The sequence below is a fragment of the Rhipicephalus sanguineus genome, chromosome 11 (assembly GCF_013339695.2).
Source record: "Rhipicephalus sanguineus isolate Rsan-2018 chromosome 11, BIME_Rsan_1.4, whole genome shotgun sequence".
Lineage (NCBI taxonomy): Eukaryota > Metazoa > Arthropoda > Arachnida > Ixodida > Ixodidae > Rhipicephalus > Rhipicephalus sanguineus.
The window spans coordinates 91,897,648-91,916,763 of NC_051186.1; the positions used below are offsets into that span (position 1 = coordinate 91,897,648).

Below are 19,116 nucleotides of genomic sequence, written 5' to 3' on the forward strand. Positions count from 1 at the left end.
TGATTAAAGGATTGCTGCACATGTGTTAGTGTAAACCCGCCATAGGGCTTCATGATTAGTGGAAGCAGCTGATAGGCTGGGTCGCCATATATCACGAAGTCTTCCCCGTTGACAAGGCGTTCCAGATTTGCATATATGCCACTGTCCCGAAGGATTCCTGCATAGAAAGGGAACGAATGGCTTGTTCAATGACAAAATATCAGTAAGTGAAAGTACCAGCAAGCCAAGATGTCTGCAATCTTTATCCTGGGCAACCTTTGCAGACATGCCAACCAAAAGCAAGTAGCACATTACGGATAGTTGTAGCCTCAGAGTAGCATTTCAGTAAACACATCACCAACCTGCATCATGCCGCCGTCTCGGGTAGTAGCCATCTAATTGGCACACAATACCATTTGGGCACATTAAGGACTGATATTTGACACAGTGTACCCTTTTGTGGCCCAAAAAGTAGGCCTGCTAGTACCGTTTTGGGCGGCATATCGGGCGAGCAGTGCCATCGATAAACGCCCAGCAGTTCTATAGCGCCGCACCTTTTCTTCTCACAGCCTGGAACAAATGGGAGCAGTTCAATATTCAGTTATATTCACGGTTGTCTCAAGGTTATTATATAAGGGTCAAACGACTCTTGAATAGGATGATGTTTCAGAGTGCACGAGCTATTTTCTCGAAAAGCGGCTTCTTTACATTTTGACCCCTAAACTCATATTGTTTATACGCTACATGGATGATTGCTGTTGCGTTTTGATGTCATCTGAGCTGTACAATGTGCTCGCCTAAAGACCCCAGACTTTTCACTTTTACTTAAGTAGCAACAACTGCGTCCCACCTCTCGCAAGCGCAGCCGGTATCTGCCGCCATGTTCTTCCTACTCGAAAACATTTACAAAGCCACGTGCGTTTGCGCACCCACGCACAATTTAGCAAAATTTATGCGAAAGCGACGTGCATTTCTGCGTACGCTAATCTCCCTTCCATATGCGTGCGCACAGGGGGGGGGGGCAGGGGGGGGGGCGACCCCGCTATTCACCTAAGAGGGGGGGGGGGGGGCAAAGTCAGCCCCACACATTGACATAATACGGAGGGGGACGCTGCGACTTGGTGGAGGGGGCGGGCGCAATGTCAGCGCCACACATTGACATAATTGGGAGGGGGGGCGCTGCGACGAACCTTCGCCCCCCCCCCCCCCCCTGAAGGGGAACCCTGCGCACGCCTATGCTCCCTTCATTAGAGCTGGGCACACGTGTTTCACCAGGTGCTCAAAAAGCTTTAGAAAGAACATGGCTACCGAATACGAGCGATGCGATTCATCGGAGCCGCTCCCGTGGTTGTGGACACTGAACAAAGAAGAGATGAAATTCTAGGTACTTCATGCTCGCCCACCCGAATTCCATTGAGCCGGCTGTAGTATCCCAAGCACACACTTTACAGCAGACATGAAAAAGTGTTCGTCTCCCGTTCACGGGTGCCATCGCGAGAGAAAAAAAAACGAAAAAAAAAAAAAATAAACAACCGAACTAAGCAATTCCATACATTCCAGGCGCCAGCTAACAATAGCCCGTGTGCTCCGAAAGGCAAGCGTAGAACTTGTTCATAAGCCTGTCTTTACCAACGGCAGCTTGTTTTCTCCTCTTAATGGACGACACACCTGCAGAAAAAGCGCGAAATTTCGACGGTACTTGTTTGATCGAATTTTCGACCACAAGATTACTTTCACCGACTACCAACTTTTGCGAAATAATTTGTCATAACAGGAATGCTGTTCATTTCGGTGCAAAGCTTTGCTTGTTATCGCAATCTAAATTAAAACTGTGCGTCATTTAAATAAGCTCAGTCTTGTCATTGACTTCTGCTACTGATCTCGCCGACTCAGTGCAAATGTAATGAGGAAGGCCAAGCTCTGGCCTACACATCGACCTAATAAACAATTGTTATTGGAAAAAAAAAACAGATGAACAACACGCGCACACATACTTTTCTTTTTTTTAAAGGTACCGATATATGCTGTAGATCTCGCAAGACCACCTAGTATTGTAGTGAGATGTAAAGTCCACTTACTTCTGCGAAATCACTGAGGCAGCCTGAAGAAAGCCAGGAGTGGTTGTTCATGTCCTGTAACAAGTGCCCAAATGTCGCCGTAATGTGTTTTATCACTTGCGAGCTCACACTTGACATTACTGACGTGTGCAGCCCAAATATTTCTTGCAGGTCACACCATCTATTAGGGTAGGCCAGCCTTCGGAGCAGAAGGCACAATGCGTCACGTCCGGGCACCGCCACTTTTTGCGCACTAGATATCTTATCAATGCACGAACTAGTTCACTAAGATCTCTTTTCTCGAAGCGGAATTGCTGTGGAAACAGCGTTGATTCCACGTGGTCCACATCGAGGAGTCCGTTGCGAGAGCGGTATCGCAGCAGCTCGGTTTCACGATCGAGGCTTATGCGATATTCTATGTCGTCGAGGCTGAAGTCGCCCTTCAAAAGCCTTCGCTCTCGGGTTGTGAGCATCAAATCGTCTATTTCTTCCCATGAAAGTGTGTCCCAAAGGCGGTGATTCGAAAGGATGCTTGACGGTATATTCCCTCCCTCGCAGCTGCCCGTCTCGTCGGAGTCGTCGCACCGTCGCCAGTCACCACAAATCACCTAAACGAAATTCGCGCCACCGTAAAATCTTGGCTTGTCTCACGCCTTGACTCGTGTCAACTATGGTTGGCTATTGTAGTTTATTGCCTAGTCACTAAGTGGCGCCAAGTTACACTCCAAGACGAAGGTGTCGACGCTTAGGTGCACTCCATGTTTCCGTTGTCGCGTACGCTAAACTAATACTGTAGGAAGCAGTCTCATCTGTAACGTACGTAGCACGCTAGCCGTTGCGCACGTACCGCCTTGTGTACACTAAACTAAAGCTCTCTAATACTGACGTCAGTGCTCTAAGTTGAGAGAGGATGTTACGCCATATCTAAAGTTACCCTTTAAATACCAGTGTAGTCAACGTGCCTGGTAAAGACACGATGGGCACACAACTACTACGCCTAGAAAAACACGTCGATCCACCTCGTAACGTTTTGCTCAAAGACAAAAAATTTAGGATAAGAATTATGCACTGATTGCTTCGCATGGATCCGATTCCCACAAGGCGTGGGATCTGCCGAACTTTTGGTCTTTCATTCGGTCTACACATTTGCAGTCAACGCTCACGACGTTAGGGAGACGCCGGAGGTGATCTTACTGTGACATCTGTCACTTGTCGCGCAACACGTGACCGCAGCTTTTCAGGAAGTCCCACACGGAGCATGGGTGGTCAGAGAAGCATCGGATCTGCATCGTACAGCAGCTGAAGTATGCGTCAGACTGAACAGCCGTGCTGAACGAATGTATGATTGTTAAGCGCTGCATTGCAAGAGCTTGCATGAAGTCGGCGCTTGATAGGTCATGTGACCACCAAGATTAACAAGTTTTCGTTCGCAAGTAGCACGTCTGAAGCTTGCAGGTCTTATCGTAACACTAGTGATTAAAATCGCCAAAAGCATTGTAGCATATTTCAAAAACAAGCGCACAGGAGCTCTTCAACGTGAGACACACTCGCAGCAAGGTGCAGCGGTTGTCCCTTGCGTGCACTAGGATGCACAAAACCTCAAAAAAAATGGTCGGTTGGGCAGGCATCAAGTCGTTGGTTTCCGCCCTCAATAAACATCGTAGCCTGTACAAGCAATTGAATCGAGAGGTCGATTGACTTGCAAAGATGAGAGAAAGACGATCACTAACTCACAACTCCGCAATATTGGTGCGTATCCATTGGATGAAACGGCCGCGAGCACACTGCGAGCGTTACATGTAAATCATGCCGTACATGCCATACATGTCACGATTTTTGTGTTATTAGCTTTCATTTGTGTTCTTCGCACAGTCCATATCACTCCATAACAATTTCAATACATTACCAGGTGCGTTTCTTTTGTATTTTACGTAACCAGTCCGCTTACAAGTAAGCCTGTGCCTTGTGCGAACCGCGCCCGAGTCTATGGGAAGCCTCCAGGCTATTTTACAATATTCCCATAAGGGTGGCGGCTTGGGCTAGTTGGTAGCTCATGAAAAATGTTATAGCGCAAACTCAGGACGAGGTGTTCGTGTATCTTTTGTCCTCGTCCTGAGTTCGCGCTATAACATTTGTCATTCCCATAAGACTGTGAGCCGCATGTAATCGGCAGATTTTATTCTGGGACTGACTCGGCCACAAACAATGACGATGCAAGCTTCGGTGCCACAGGTTTAAAATGCCGACACGCTTTACTACTGATAAGATTATCCGACGACCAACTAAAGTGCTTGCCGCTTTCATTGTACAGCGTGTATTGCTTGTAGTTTAACTTTTTATGTCCGGGGCACAGTTCGCCCGAATAAAAAGTTTCGCCTTGAACATTCGTTAACGTCACACGGCAGCCTTCGTTAACGTCACAACCACGTGACAATATAATAGGGTAGCGAAACGGCCGCGGGCGCACCATGAGTGTGGCATGTAAGTGATGCCGTACATGACATGCATTTCATTATTTTGCATGTCCCAACCTGTCATTTATGGTCTTCATACAGTCATATCGCGCCACACCAATTTTGGTATATGTTCATTTTTTGACACGGTCACGAGCGTCCCTACCCTGTGTCGGGTAATTCATGCCGTACGTGACATGCATATGATGAATTACACATTATGAACAGGCATTTCTATTCGTCATTGACTCTTGTCGCACCATACCAATTTTGGTATACAGGGTGTTCAAAATTAAGCTTTATGGTTTTCATAAAATGCAGCACTGGCAGGTAAGTGCAAAACCACCTTTGTATATAGGTTTTTTATCCGGGCGGACACAAAGTGAGACAGTAATTACTACTGTCAGCGGCCCATCAACTAAGATCAAATAATGAAGAAAAACTGCAGCAAGTGGTCATGTTTGTATTGAAAAGTTGGAGGCAGTCGCATTTCTACACAGTCGCACTTGGAAGAATTCTTCTAGCATGCCGGTGCCCCAAGATATCCCGCTGCAAAGTTTAACCGCGGTTTGCATGACTACGCATGCAAGACAGTGACCACTAGCGCAAACCTCCTCCCTGATGTGCTGCGGCAGTTGCGTGTGGCGTTTAATCTGAGAACGGGTCGAAGGTAAAGATGATAACGGCTACCCTTTCGCTACCGGCTCGCGATAGGAAGCCGTGACTGATCGTCACAAACAGGGAGGAACGTATCCCATTGCGTATCCCATTGTAAAACTGCCTACTGAGCATGCGTCGTACGCCATACTCTTGCGTACTCACGTTAAGTGGTGGAAATAGGATATGCGCCCAGCGAACGCTATCTTTGCGTACCATAGTCTAAAACTGCTTCTTACGCGGCACACGTAGCTTAAGCTAATGTATATCTTAAAACTACCTCATCAAGCGGCCAAGAAAAAAACATTCATGATACTGAAATTACGCTAACAAGTATAAATACGGATTTCGGTCATGTTCGTTTGCACATGAACGGAAACCATTACCTGCATTTACGTTTCGACAGCTTTATCATGTATGCTGAATAAATTCCGCAGTCACGTACTGCTGAAACATGTCGCACATGCAGCCCGCGATGTAATGGAACACGCTTTTTCGTTTGTCATAGCTCTCAAATACTGAGTGCAAATGCAATAGAAGTGAACTTACCTTAAATAAAACGACAGAAGCCCGTGGTTTACAGTATCCGCAGATAGACAGAAAACTAATCACACATCAGCACTCGCCGTGTGGCGACAGAGAGCGAACGGTGCGCGTTGACGATGGAAACGCTCGTTCCACGATGATCGCTGAACTGCCAGCTCGCAAGGAACGAGAACGCGCCCTCGCCCGCGAGAAACAATGCTGACGCAGGCAGCATGTGATAGCTAATTTCAGGATTGAAGAAAACCGACTTCTCGCGCTGCGCAACCACCCACCGGACACCGCATATATATATATAGGCACTGGACCTTGATCTGTAGTGCCGGTGGAAGATTTCTGTTGTGCGTAGCTGAACAATAAAGATTCGCAACATGTAGTACGTTTACTAAACGCGGCCTGCGTGTCTCTGCGTCTAATCTTTCTTCTGTGTCTCATTGCCCATTAACAGAAATTTTGCTGTGAGAAAATCCGGCATACGCAGCATGATTCACCCCCCCCCCCCCACACACACATGTTTCACGTTAGTGGAGCTGGAACACCCTTTCCTACCTTCTTCAGCCCTCCCGTAGTCTTTCTTCTAGTTTTTATTTATCATCTGCTCGTATGCATTTCACAAGCGTCATTTCCGTGAATAAATGACATCAATGAAGCCTTTGTGGACCCTGGCATAAAACACTGTTGTGTTAAAACAATGCTCAATTGTTTCATTTCCGTTAGAGTCATGCGTTTGTGAAAGCCAAGTTTATTAGCATGTGTGTACATTTAGAAAGAAGTTTAGTGAATACACGCTCAAGCCCGTTGTATAATAGAGTTTGAAAAGCCTGAAGTCGCATAGCAAGCTCGTTATTCTTAGGCGTACTGTAGCATGTAATTGAAAAACACGGTGAAAGCAGCACTCGCGGGCTTAGAACTATAAATAAAACCGGTAATTTGGAAACCACACAACTGCACAAAAAACGCGTAGTATGCATTGTGTACACAAGCCTCAGCAGCTGCTTGAGAAATAATATACGAAGAATTTGAAACGTGTTTATATATGCTTCTAGGGGCGGTAAGCTCGAAGCAAAAAGGCCCCGACGTCCGGGCGAAGAGCGGTTCGGAGCAAATCTCCAGCGGCATCAACAGGGAAGTTATGGGCGCTCTGATTGAAGCGCGTCTAGGTCAGGAGGAAACAAACAATGCTAACGGAAAATTGAATTTTTGTCAGGGGCGAAACAATCTTAATATTTTCCAAAGCACATTTTATTTCCCGAACCATTTTCTTTAGGCACAATGTGTGACGGATTTATGGCAGGCAGAGTATTATAAAAAAAAGTGACAGTTTCGCCGCAACGGCGAAGCAATCAATGCGATAGCAATAAATTGTAATGCAACGCGAAGAACGGAAAGCAGCTCGAAATTGCCAGCGCGTCGCTCGAGCCCAAAGGACGCACGAAAAGAACGCACACAGGACGAGCGCGAACTAATGCGCCACAGCTCGACACTTGAAGCGCACTGCTCAAACGTAAAGCAGGACGCACGAAACGAACGAGCAGGTACACACAAGAAGAGCGCGAACTAATTGTCACAGTCGTTACTTATTTCTGTTTGAACAGCGCGCTCCTTTCGCAAACGCGGCCGCTGCAGCGAGCGAAGCGAAACACCCCACCGGCCGCCCCTTCTTTCCTCGAGATAAGCGCACGAAAGCGAGCACGCCCTGTAGAGCGAAGAGCAACGGCGTTCGCAGAAGCGGGGCGACGATCTTTAAAGCGCGCCACACGCGCGCACGTCCCGCCATCTATGTGACCACTAAGAAAGCATGCTGAATTACATGGTGTATATAAATAGCTCGCCGTTAGCAGGCTGAAAGACTGTGCTGTCGTGGCCTAACGTCTAACGCGGCAGGCTGCAAAGCGAGAGGTCGCCCGTTCGATTCCGCGCGTCGGAAAGAATTTCTGAGTTATTTTTCTTTGTGGCTTTTTTATATATATACATACTTATACATATACGGTGAATGACGGCGACGGGGACGGACATTTTCCAGCCGAGACTGTCCGTATATTTGCTATCGCAATAATACTCACAGGGCCACTTATGCATTCACATAAGATGACTCAAATGCGGCAGCCATCTTCTTATTCTCAGTCGATGTGTTTATGCCACCCCGCCACCCTCCGAAAACTTTGTGCAGCTAACGTGGTTTTAGATTGCCTCCAGGATCGGAAGCAAGCCTCCGTGATGTACATACTTTTGACGAATCTACGATGTCATGTGATAATGGTATCATGTGATCTCACGGCACGTGGTCTTCCGCCAAAATTTGTAACGTTGTGATGGCGTCACAAATATTGACGATATCGGACGTCATGATAACGTTATTGGTGGCATGATCGCGCGATGATGATTTTTTGTATCACTCGTCCCTGACGCCGCCGGACGCGAGATGCCACCAACGGTCAAATTTCACGTTTGGTGAGGCATTTAAGGCCCTGGCCTGAAAAAAACCCGTGCCCGCGGGGGACACGCAGCACAGTCACAGCTAAAGCTGAAGGAGCAGGATTTCTACGGTTGCAGGGTTCCGCACTACGCAATAACAAAAAAAAATATACTTCATTATACGACCATGCACGCGTTCTCTTCACCAAGAAGTAGAGAAATACTCAGTGTGCCATGATTCATCATTCTGCGGAGAAGCGATGTACGTGCTACGCATCTGTAATCCAATACGTACTCTTCGTTGATGCTGTGGCTCATGACGATGAATAATTATTTCTGAGCACGTTGTAATGGGTGGGAATCTTTAAATCACCTACTGTTTACGCAATTCGCACTGTATGACGCTTACTGTTATCTTGCTCTTCTACCATACAAATGATGTGACTGGTTGCCCGGCATGACGCCTGTATAATTTCTTGTTCGAAAGAGTGTAAACCAAAAATCGGCTGATCCCACGCGTTCTGGAAATCGGTTTCATTCGAAGCAGTGAGCGAGCACATCTATGCTGTATCTTATGGCTTTGAGCCAAGCGTTACGAGGTGAATCGACGCTTTTTTTTTAAAGTGTAGTAGATGAGTGCACATCGTGGGCGTACCAGGCACGTCGGCAAGGTTGGCGTTTAAATGGTAACTTATGGTGCGAAGTAACGCTAGCTCTCAGGTTAGAGTGCATACGTCAGTATTATTGAAACTAAGTGCACTTTAAGGTGCAGTCATGTGAATAACACGCGTAACTTTCGTTAACCTATTCTTGCGGGGTTGAGCAATTGCTGAATCATAGGAATACCAATGTAATATGTTTATTAGACTGGTATAAAAAGCGGCGCCAACACTGGCACCACAGATGTTATTCCGATATGACGCCTGTATCGTAGAAGTACATATGTTGTGTTTATTTCTTTTACAGCGAAAGCTGTTATGAGATCACTGCTCTATTCTTGAGCAGAAACGACGCATCGGTGGCAGCTCGCTGATGATGACTCGCTGACCCCACGTGACACAGCCTTGCTCGTATGAAAGTTCATTTCGACGAACGTAAAAGGGCTGAAATTGATCATCATAGTGCGCGGGCCAGCCAGATAAGGTGAACTGCACGACTCTGGAAAGAATGCGGTCCCGTTTAGTCGCACTAGCCACCTGGCTGGCGGTGAGAGGCGTTGAATCAAAAACTGCCAGGCATTCTTGTGTGTCTTCTTTATGTTTGACTGGAAGTGGCAGCCTTGAAAGGGCGTCGGCAACTTCCATGTTCTTGCCGTTTCTGTACCGCAGTGCGTACTGATAAGCTGCTAACGTGATAGCCCAACGCTGAATCCTTGCTGCGGCCAGAGAAGAAATTGGTTTATCAGATGCCAAGATGCCTAACAGCGGTTGGTGGTCGGTGTACAGCGTGAATTTCCGTCCGTACAGGTATCTGTGAAACCTGCTTAGACCGAAAATTATGGCCAGGGCTTCCTTTTCACCTTGCGCATAGTTGCGCTCCGCTGCGTTCAAAGTTCTGGAGGCGAAAGCGATGGGTCTTTATGAACGATCAGGCATAATGTGGAAAATTACGGCTCCAAGACCGTAGGCCGAAGAGTCGCAGCTTAAACCGATTGGCTTTTCATGTCGTAAAAAGTCAGAACTTGGCTGTCGATAAGGCGCTGCTTGGATTCCACGAACGATCTTGAACATTCGTCCGTCCACATCCAGCTCTTATCCTTCTTGAGCAGGTCATACATCGGTGCAGCGACTGTAGCCAAGTCTTTGATGAACCTTCCGTAGAAGTTCAGGAGGCCTAAGAAAGCTCGCAGTTCGGTCGCGTTACTTGGCTGAGGTGCTTCCAAGATGACCTTTATCTTTGTTGCTGTTGGAAAAATACCATCTGCTGTCACTTTCTGCCCAATATAAACAACGGAATGCTTGAAAAATTCACACTTGTGATCTTTTACGGTGATATTATGCTGTGCAAATCGTTGAAGCACCTTTTCCACGGTTTCTTGACAGTCGTCTACGTTATCACCTACGACGATGACGTCATCGATATAGCACCCCACTTTTGGAATACATTTTAGGACTTCGTCCATTATTGACTGAAAGATAGCAGGGGCGCTAGAGATGCCGTATGGAAGACGCTGAAACTGATATAATCCCAGGTGCGTGTTCATCGTTAACAACGCTTTGCTTTCCTCAACAAGGGGCACCTGTTGATAGGCTTGCGATAGATCTAGGACGCAGAATATCTTGCCTCCAGCGAGCGTGGAATACAAATCTTCTGGCAGTGGCAAAGGATAATGGTCCGTTTTCAGAACAGGGTTAACCGTGACTTTCTGGTCGCCGCATAACCTTAATCCTGCGCCGCCTTTCTTTGCGACCACCACCAGAGGCGTTGCCCAGTCGCTTTTCGTGACCCTCTTCAATATTCCGGCTTGCTCGAGCTTGTCTAACTCCTTTGCTACTTCATGCTTGATAGCAAACGGTACGGGCCGTGCTTTTGAGAACACTGGTTGAGCCCCTTCCTTCACGAGGATGCGAGCTTCGAAGTTTTTGACGATGCCCGGGGCGCTCTTGAATACCTCGGAAAAGTTCTTCCGTAGAGCTTCTACCCTCTGCTCAATTGGTGTGTCCGCGGACAGGCTGTATACTGCTCTCCTGTTTATCTTTAGTTTTTCCAGCCAGTCTCTTCCCAAGAGAGCAGGCATCGCCGCTCCGTTCTCTTTCACGACCACTACGGGTAAAGTGATCGCGTTTCCTTCCTGGTCTACGGAGACGCTTGCTTTTTCAAATACTTGGAGCTGTTCTCCTGTGTATGTGCGCAATGAGACGTTTGTTTTCACGCACTTGACATGCGGAAAATACTGTTTGTAGAAACGCTCTGGTATGATCGTCACTGCCGCACCCGTGTCAATTATCATCGAAACAGCCGTGCCTTCAATGTTAAGGTCTATGCTGTAGCCACTGGAACTTCTACCCGAGTAGAACACCGTTTGACAGCTGAATTCTTCAGATTCGTCGTCCGTGGTGTCTACATATCTAACAACCTTTGTTTTGGCTACTTTCTTGCAGACGGCTTGCAAGTGCCCCTTTCTGTTACAATTTCGGCAGGTGTGGTTCCGATACCAACATTTTTCTGCCTCATGACACTTTCCGCAATGCCAACAAGCACTTCGTTGCTTGTTATCATGCCCATCTTTAGACCGTACAGCTGGCCTTGGTCTGGTTCCCTTATCACGATCTCGGTTGCCGCGAATGACGTTGACGCTGCATGATGGTTTTCCGTCAAACTGATGCATTTGCTTTGCCTGTTGCGCAGCTAGCTCTTTTTCTAGCGCCATTTTGCATGCCAGCTCGAACGTTAGCCCTGTCTGTGCAAAAAGAGCCCGTTGCGTTTCTTCGTCACCACCCCAGCTACCAGTCTGTCCCTTAAGGCATCATTTAGAAACGTGCCGAAATTGCAGTCTCTTGCAAGATGCTTCAGTTCAGTGATGGAATCTTTGACGCTTTCGTGTTCTCTTTGCATTCGGCGATTAAATTTACAACGTTCTGCGATGATTGAGTGGGCTGGGCTGAAATGAGCTTCTAGGAGCAGTTTAATGTCCTCAAAACTTTTCTCAGAAGGCAAATCAGGCACGACTATCTTCTTTAGCTCTTCGTAAGCTTCCGCTCCGAGTACGTTCAGAAACAACTTCAGTTTCTTGTTTTCAGGGACATCATTTATGTCTACGTAGTTCTCGAAGCGTTCAAAATACGACCGTATGTTGTCTACCTTCGAGTTGAATTCTGCCATCCTGCCAAGCTTAGGACCATGACTTTCTCGACCATTGCCTGCTTCTGCCATAATGAGCAAGGTTCACTTATCTGCAGAGTTGAGTTCCTCGATGTGCGTCCGTATTGCCGCTTCTTGTTCGTTGGCTCCAGCCCGCCACCGAAGTCAATGCGAGGGCTCCGTGCCGCCTCGCTTCCCCGTGACGTTCTTGCGCTGCTCCACGCAGTCGGTGAAATCCTGGCTGCAAGGGCTCCGTGTCGCCTTGCTCCGTCAGCTGTTCAGTATCGTTCCTGCTGCTGGTCGGCGGCGGTTAAACTGCCCGCCGATCCCATCCTCGTCGCCAGATGTTCTATTCTTGAGCAGAAACGACGCATCGGTGGCAGCATGCAAAAAGCCTTTATTCCATGCAACAGCGCGTTTTTATGGATAACGCTGCATGCCGGTCAAGCACACGTCATCGCTGGTGTAATCTTATCGGACCGCGTGGCGGATACAGAACAATCACTAATGTGATTGTTCTGTATCCGCCGTTCTGTATTGTTCTGCAGTAATGTGTGTGCCGCCGTCGCCGGTGTCCGTAACCACTATCGCTCGAAATAAGAAAAAAAACGAAATAAGAAAAAAATTCCAGGATGGAACAAGGTTCGAACCTGGGCCCTCTGCGTGGGAGCCCAGCATTCAACCTCTGAGCCATGCCGATGCTTGAAACTGCTTTTCAAAAAGGTCCTATACACGTTTCATGTCGGGAAGGAACCACAAAGCATATGCAATATAGGGTGGTAGAAGAGTAAAATAAGCACCAAGCGTCGCACAACGCGAATTCTGTAACCAGGCGTCACACAATGCGAATTGCGTAACGAGTAGGTTGTTGAATGCTTCCAACCCATTACAAAGGGCTCCGCCATAATGCTCCATCGTCATCAGGCACAACATCAACAAAGCACATAATGCCTTACATGCGTTTAGCAGGTACCACGGCTCTCCGTAGAATGGCGAAAAATGGCATAGTGCATGCTTCCCTACTTCTCAAAAATTACATCGATTTATAGCGTAGTGGGTTCCTCGCAAGTGCACTAGTATTGGCTGCCAAGGAAGCCCATAAGCGCATGATCCATTTCCTCGGGGTCTCAGTAAAGTTCTTCGCCCTCCCCCCCCTCGCAACATATGTTATAGAGCATGGCGGGAGAGGGAAATAATGACCGGGCGTCACCAAATGCAAATTGCATAACTGGTGTGCCGTTTAAAGCTTCCAACCCATTACAAAGGGCTGAGCCATAATTCTTCATCGTCAACAGTCGTCGCGCCAACAAAGTGCACATAATGCCTTACAGACGTGTAGCTGGTGCCTCGCTTCTCCGCAGAATGACGAATAATGGCTTAGTAGGTGCTTCCCAACTTCACAAAATTTTTGATTTATGGCGTAGTGGGTACCTTGCTTGTATTTATGGCGTAGTGGGTACTTGTATTAGTAGCCACAAGAGAGCTTACAACCGGCTCTAGCAACGCCGCTCTTCCAGCTTTCGCTGTGACTGTGCTCCGGTTTCAGCGCAGGCCTGGCATTTTTTATTTTTTCAAAAAATAAGACAGCCAGCACCCCAACCACAATTGACGTTGAACCGACATTACGCCTGCATAGGCTGTTTTTCCGAACCACTTTGTAGATTTGGTATGGCTCAGTGGCAGAAAACCTGATTGCCACACATAATGCTTGGGTTCCATTCCTGCTGGGATCCTAATATTTATGGTTTCCATTCGTCGGGTCAACGCTGCCAATGTCAGTTTTTCTTAACGCTGTCGCATTGAAATTACCAGTGTCTGTTCTCGCCGTTCCTGGGTAGATATAAACTGTCCATCACCTGTGGCACATACACGTACACCGCGGTCCGTGGTAAACGGGTGTATGCCACATGTGTCTGGAGGAAAGGGCTTGACGATCGTACGAGACAGGATTTTCACGTTATTGATGTCATGACCCGACAGTCACATTCGTCAAATCCTCTTATCCTTACATGCCAATTGTGATCCACACCAAGCTGAGGACGCGACCAGGAGAGCACCCAGACGTAGGCGGCTTGTAGATAAATAGATAGATAGATAGGAACGCTCAAAGTGCCAAATATTCGCTAAGCAATGCTTCGCATAAAAAGTCTTGAATGGTTGCTGACCCGTAATACATGTAAGGCTTTCGCCCAAAAACCTTTGTCTCGGCACCTTCTGAACGAGATGCGCATGCCATTATTATTGAATGCAGCCCTTGTAGATTATAGAAAGGCGTGCTTGTAAGGTTGATCTGCGACCGCACGCCCCCTGACGTTTTTGGGGCTTTACATTTGCATGCATTCTCTGGTCTATTGTTTTGAGAACTTCATTCTTGTTATGTGCGGTGTTGCGAGTTGCATTTCATCGTGTGTGAGCGTCTTGCATACGGTGTCCGATTAGCACGGTGGTCTGAGGGACGATGTGGTTAACAAGCAACGTCAAACGCTGGCCCGTGTACCCCCGGAAACGACGCGATATGCTAGAATCCAAAGCAGCACACAAACGCCGGGGGGTCTATGTTTATTAGGCCAGTCGACGGGAGAACGGTGTGGAGTAATGTGCTCGCTGCAATTTCATTGAGCAACATTCCTGCGTCGACGCCTTCGTCGTCAAGACGTGGCGGTGAGGTGTTCACTGAGCCAGCTGTGGCGCTACAATTCGCATGCCTGTATACGATACACGTGCGCCTAACTTATCGGAGTACAAAGCGAAGCGTAGCCTGAGTAGTGCCCACGCGCATTTTCTACTTGTTCCTACATTGGTGCTAATATATGTGCAATGTAATGAGATTGCGTTATTTTGACCATTCATTTTGTCTTAATAATTTTGTCGTTACTACCTTTCTTTATTCTTTGGGTCTCCCCCTCGATTGCTTGCCATCTATTCGCCGCGAGATCGGGTTATAGATGGCAGCACCGTCGCCGCATTTGTGTGGATAGGCGGTCGGCGGTGCGTATACAAATGTACGCAGCGGCGCTTCGCCGTAGGCGGTTTAAGTCGATTGTCGGCGAATAAAGCGCGTCGACTGCAGCCCAATGGTGATGTATACGCCCTCCATTGCCATATTAATGCAAGAAACCAGCCTAACGTTCCCATTACGTGTGACAGAAACGCAATCTGGCAATCAATGCGGTACTGGCCTTCGGTTGCATTCGTGTTTTACACTGTGCTCGATGCTTATTCTTTCTTTAGTTGCACGTGTTTATAGTGTGTGTTGCCTATAGCACAATATAAAGAGTGTTGCGCGACAGAGCCAATTAAACATTTACTTCTTGCTCAAGCGGCTAGAAAAAAAGTGCCTCAATTCTGCGTAATTTGATGAAGTAGAACTTTGCGCGTTCTGCTTTTCTGTTTGCATGAATACGCGTGTTGCTATGGAAATGCGTGGCTTGGGGTCTTTTTAGGGGCGAAGCTCCTTATGCCGTGGGTCTGTCTATCCTCCGTTTGTAGGTTTGTTTGTAGTAGCCACCTCTAGTTCGTGAGAAGCGCGCGTTCTGGTATGCAGTAGAAGAAGAAGACGACGTTGACGAGTGAGACTCCCGTGCGTGTTCGCCTGTGCGGCATTCTTCTTTACTGCGCGCGTTCTGGTATGCAGTAGAAGAGGAAGACGACGTTGACGAGTGACACTCTCGTGCGTGTTCGTCTGTGTGGCGTTCTTTCTTCTTTACTACGTCTCGTGTTTTCAAAGACACCCGTAGACAGCATTTCAGAAGTAACGTGCCATGAGGCTCCCTCTTGGCACGCTTTCTCTTTAGCTCGGAGTCGCCAGATGGAAGACAAGGCTGCGGAACGGAGGGCACGGAAGGCGGCGGCAGCGCGCGCTCGCAAACAGACTGCTGAGGTGAGAGCCCGCGAGGCCGAAGCAGCACGTCGACTCCGCGAAGCAGATTCCGCCGTTCGAGCCCGTGAAGCCAAAGCTGCTCGACAAGCTGCACGGCTGCGGCGAGAAGACCATCCGAGGGTCGTGTATAGACCTGGATTTTCTAATTTCCAGTTGCAACCCTTACAAGAACCGCTGTCCCCTCACTTCACGGGCCATAAAGCCGTGATAACGAAGGGACAACGCAAGCTAAGCATCATCTAATTAAGAAAAATAAAAGTTTCATGTTTGTAATATACACACAGTTTCTCACTTTTCATATGATGACTGATGGGCGTTACACAGAACATTCACGGTTTACCGATGATTCTCTCCGGAGCTTCGCCCCAGTCATCATCATTCACCACGTGGATATGCTGTGATTTTTTTTACCGCTAACCGGCCTCTGCAGATGCTAGTTCTTGCTTAGCTGTATCACAATCATTTGCAAATCGCCAACACTTCACGAGATGCTGGCGCTAAAATTCTGCGTTCACACCTCGACATTTAGTACTTTTTCTCTCCATTTAGGACGACGCCAGATGCACGTGATGTGCTTGAAGGACAAAGTGGTGCCCACATTGAAATGATTTTGGCGAATGGACGGTACGATGGTTACACCTACCGCCATACCAACACGTGCATACACTCATTTACTAGAGTGCATGTACGAGTGCAATGCTCATGTATATCGCGTTGGCATACGTACAAACATTTGGTACTGTGCTAGCACAACGGAATAAGCTGTAATATGAGGACGTGCATCACGTACGCACACATGACAACACGGTGTGGCTAGCAGATGACGCAAGCAGCCATCCGCACCACGTAGATTCGTCCGCTCGCGCGAGATGCCGACTCTGCTCGCTCTCGCGGCCAATACAAATACTCTCTCCTAGTATTAATGAGCAGCGGTTATGTTGTCTTCAGCTACACTTGATTTTGGCTATGACGCCTCTTTAGGGATGCGAGATAGATGTATTTCTTTACCAGTTCGAGTGCACCTCTACCTGGGAGACGCTTAAGCTTCGCCTATAAGAGTTGAACGCGATAGCGATATCCTGCCCTTAGTGCGCACTTCGAACACTACGAGTGTTTAACAGAATGCGCGCACTGAGGTGTGTGCCTTATGTAATGGGTAGCATGCTTTAAACCAGGATCAATTGTGCGCGAGAAACTTTTTCACAGTTGCGATGCACCCACTACGTGGTCTTAAAGGAATACGCGCAGTAATGTGTGTGCCTTTTGTAATCGGTGGCTGTCTTTAAACCACCAAGTCGTTATGATCTTGATATCGTGTGACGCCCGGTCGTAATGTACGCTTGTACCACGCAGTGTTACTGCGATATTACATCTCGTACTGTGACACCCGTATACAGGACGGGTATTTTTGGGAAGCATGAAAGTTATTTCAGCGCAGCTCCATGCAGAGGCGTGGCTGTGTGGTTAGTTCGACTGCATCTCTCCCAATTCGACGCCCAAACGAAAACTGCGAATATGCGATGGAGCTTCTGTATGTTTGCCCTTGAACAATGCAATACTTGCATAACAAGGGAGGGTTGGGATTACCACATCTTTTCATACGCCAAGTAGTAAACAGGTTCCTTTTCTTCCGCAACACAAATGATCCTTTCCTTCGTACGGTGTGCCAACTGAGACTGATGCGGGCTTTACCTGGATATGTGGTTGGTACGAATCGCATGACAGGCGCTGTCTGCGGGTATCTTAAGGAGGTTATTCTAAGTGTACGCTTTTTATCTGTTAGATTTTCTAATGAGTATCTGTTTTCAGTGACACGTAAAAAGCTCTACAAAGATGTATGTGATGCTGTTCTACCTGTACCTCTATACCGAGCCATATACATTGGAGGCCAAGGGCAAGATGTGCTTAAGAGGGTGAAGAGAATGCAAGTGGCTCCTGCCGCGAAGTCTTTCTTTTTAAGCTTCATACAGGTACATTATCTGTCAAGGTATTTCAAGAAGACCGTGGTCTTTTCTTACCTTGGGGGCCAGATTGCCTCATCTGTAAAAAACCGGAAACTATTGACCACGTTTTCTTACATTGCTGGGAAGGAGTTTATTTTTGGGATGTGCTTCAAAGGACGATAAAGAAGGATTTGCCGTTAGATCCACATGGTATAAGATTTCTGCCAGTAAATGATGAAGAGGGTCTCCCTTTTGACTTGATTATGCTAATTGGCCTTCACTGTTTATGGCGGGCTCGCATGGCGGGGTTTTATTGCGATCCTGACGCACGGCCCGCACGGATGTATTTTCGTGAGTGCATGACTAAGTTTGTGGAACTCCAGAAAGCTCAGGAGTTTGTACCTGAGTGGTTGTCGAGGGTAGAACCCTTGACAGCGCTCAAGGAATTTTAAATTTGTGTCTGTCCAGTAGGACCGACACAACTTTTGTCTTTTCTTTCATGTCCTTATTGTTTGATGTACGTGTCTAATAACAGGCAATAAAGCAAAAAAAAAAAAAAAAGGCGTGGCTGTGTGGTAGAACGCCTGCTTGCCACGCAGATGGCCTGGGTTCGATTCTCACTCGGACCCAACATTTTTATTATTTATGTTATTTGCAGCTTTTTCAATTTTTTGGTCACGGACAAGAGATGATTTTTCGCTGACAACCAACGGCGCCGACACCGACGCGAACGGCGGAATTCCTGCGATACCAGCTCTTTAACGCTATCGCGTTAAAATCTTTTAAATGCGAAGCATTTCTTAGCGAACCTCAGGCACTTTGGACGTTTCTATCTACGTATCTATGTATCTATCTATCTAGCCGCCTACGTCTGGGACCTCTCCTGGTCGTCTCCATAACTTGTAATATACGAACATTGGCATAGCAGGGGATCAATGTATGACGAACACGATTCAGTGTTGATGACATTAATAACGCAAAATACCTGTCGTGTGCGTCATGAAACCCTTTCTCTCAGTCACATACCCGCATACCAGAGTTCATGTTATGCGGGTATGTGCCACAGGTCATACAGTCTCAACCAACAGAGCAACGGCGAACGCACACATTTACATGCAAGAAAAGTGATACTAATAATAATTGTTGGGGTTTTATGTCCCAAAACAACGATATGATTATGAGAGACGCCATAGCAAAGGGCTCGGGAAGTTTTGACCATCTGGTATTCTATAACGTGCACCGAGATCGCACCGTTCACGGGCATCTACCATTTTGCCTCCATCTAAATCCGACCGCCGCGGCACTACATATCGCACTACATATCGCACTACATATAAGCACTACATATCGGCTTACCGCGTCTGGTGTTGGTAACACCCATGTCGCTG

General features: G+C 47.4%; 1 pseudogene; it reads right to left on the bottom strand.

Moving 5' to 3' along the window:
• Positions 1-333: 333 nt before the first annotated feature.
• On the bottom strand, positions 334-2,509 carry LOC125756420 (uncharacterized; annotated as a pseudogene).
• Between the last annotated feature and the right edge of the window lie 16,607 nt (positions 2,510-19,116).